Genomic DNA, 2,681 nt, shown 5'->3' on the forward strand with positions numbered 1-2,681 from the left:
TGATGAAGAAATGTGCAATATATATTTTTATACGCGCGCGTGCCGGTTATTCGTGATAGACTTTTAGCATTTTGATTTTTTTAAGAGATAAATTTTCAAACGAAGAGATCTATTTTACCAACGAGTACGAAGGAGCCCGCTTTAACCTTTCGCAGATACGTTACTTCTTCAGTGAGTGAAACTTCAACGTCGATAACTTATCTTTTGTTACCGACTACCTGTAAATACGGACACCGCCTATCCGTTAATTCGTAAACACTCTCGCAGGATAATTCGAATATTTTCGGAATTTATCTTCGACAATTGCCGAGGGATACTATGAACAACGGCAACAATTACTAATAATTTTACAATCCAAATCTGTTTCAGTTAAATGACAGTTTTTTCACAAATTCTATCCTATCCTTTAAAATATAATTCTAAACATTGCTTGCACTTCAGAAACTCATTGATTAAATACAAACACTTCAAAAATAAAAAAAACAGTTGAAAAACCAGAAAACAGAAAGAAGCTGATATTTTCAGCAGAGGTAATTATTGAAACGTGGAACGTCGTTGAAAATTTGAGATAGAGATAACTTAAGGTAGGAGCTTGGAATTTAAATTTTTTTAAATAGATAAGATGAAAAAGAGATATAGATTGAATAAAAAATTGAAAAGTCTTAATATCTCAAAAAAATTGTTTAGCAATCTCTCTCTCTCTCTCTCTCTCTCTCTCTCTCTCTCTCTCTCTCGTAATATTTTTTTATAAAATGAAAAAATTTGTAAATGATAGAGTGGAAAGAGAAATAGGTCGAAAATAAAAGATAGCAAAGCTCCTAATAGCGAACCTTTTGCTTGAGAGCACATTCGCACGGATCCGCTCCTGTCCTCAACGAGAGCAGAGAAAGAGGACGGGGTTGGGCGCGGAGAATGCGCGCGCGAGAAGTGCACCTACCCCGATGCAGAGGGTGTCGGGTGCGGCAGGAGGGAGAAAGCGAGAGCAATGGTGGAGGGTAAGTTGCTAATTAGAGCCAGATTAAACGCTTGTCTGGGGAGCCATTTTCCTTGCCGTTCCTCGCCGTGGCCGTAGGAGGATGAGCCGGGAGGAGCAAGAGGGGTGGAAAACTGGGGGGTTGCGGGGGCGGCCGACACTGCGAGAGAAAGGAGGAGGAAGTGGAGGACGAGGAGGAAGAGGGTGGGCGCCGGGGAGGTGAACGACGGAACGCCGACGCCGGCGGGAGGGGCGGGCTTAATGAAAAGTGTTTGCCCCGTAAAAGTTAAGATTAATTGGCGCTCGGGGGGTGGTTACCGCGATAATCAGCCCGGGCCAGTGGTTTTCAAACCCACCCACTGAATCGCCGTTCTCCTTTCGGGAGCTGTGATCGGGTACGCGTCGGCTGGTTCTTCCCGAGCCGTCCGTTGATCGTGTCCATATTTCGCGATGCCGCGTCGCGTCTCGCGGGGGTGAAAAGTACAGTGATTAGGCGCGAATTCACCGCGGCGCTGGTGACTCCTTTACGACCTCGTGGAAAATTAACTGTAAAAATGTATTCTGCCGAATGCTCATGGTCAAAATAAATTCTCTCTCTTCAACTTTGACTATCATATTTTTGCTATCGATATGGCGACGACGAAAACGCCGCTAACTTCAAGAAGAATTCCGCGACAATTGTGTGTCTATATTTCTGTAGAAAATCGCGATTTTCTTTTCAATCGTGCAACGACGAAACACTAATCAAACCCGTGATCCTTCTCCATCGTTTAAGGAGTTTCTTCACCAGGTATGTACATTCAGGGCACACAAGGAAAATATTTTCAGTGGCACATTGAGCAAGTTACTCATTAATTCATTATTTATCAAACAAAATTACGTCTTTATGTTTCACTATCTATGTAAATAAATGTTGATTTGAAATTAATTTCATGATATCATTTTGTTGCGTTTCGCTCAGTACAATACTGCTCAAAGCACAAAGCCACAGCTTTTCGGCCTACAATCGACCATTACTCAAAAACGGTGCAATAAATACTGTGCTTTCTTCTACGTCGCGCTTTCCGATATGTAGAATTTACAGTTTCTTTTTTTATTTGGATGATATCGTTTTTCTTAAAATTACACTAGAATAATAGTTATCTAAATTACCTCCGTCATAAGATTATATATGCAAAATTGTGATATTGAGTTTCTCATCAACGGTACAGAGAGATCGCGAAACTACGAAATGTATTTTATCGCGATAAATGTTACGTGAGATTTTTCTGTAGCTTTGAGCACATTTTGCTTCGAGTGAATAAACTCGTGAACTCCGCCCAAGCCGGTAATTGCAGTCAGAAGCGCGCATTCAAATTTGTATCAGAAGCTCGCCGGGAATAACCGATAAAGCGGCGTTCTATTATCAGCGATAATCACGAGGCGACATAATTAGAGAAATTTAATTACGCGTTTTTCTCCGCGCGGCGCCTTCGTTCACGGTTGAGCACAGCTGGAATGGGAGGTTAATTTGGCGACACCTAGTTTCATTAACAACGCCATTAAAAGTAATGGCCGGCGAGGGGGCGAAGTCGGTCGCAAGGCCTCCTAGGGGGTTGGGAGATTCTAATTACGGACTAGGACTTCTCTCCGGAACGGAGTACGTAAGGCGGGGTGGCGACGGCGGCGACGGCGGCGGCGACGACGGCGACGGCGGTAACGGCGGGGG

This window comes from Odontomachus brunneus, unplaced genomic scaffold (assembly GCF_010583005.1).
Source record: "Odontomachus brunneus isolate Ranch 3 - 2012 unplaced genomic scaffold, Obru_v1 Obru_scaffold_208, whole genome shotgun sequence".
Taxonomy (NCBI): Eukaryota; Metazoa; Arthropoda; class Insecta; order Hymenoptera; family Formicidae; genus Odontomachus; species Odontomachus brunneus.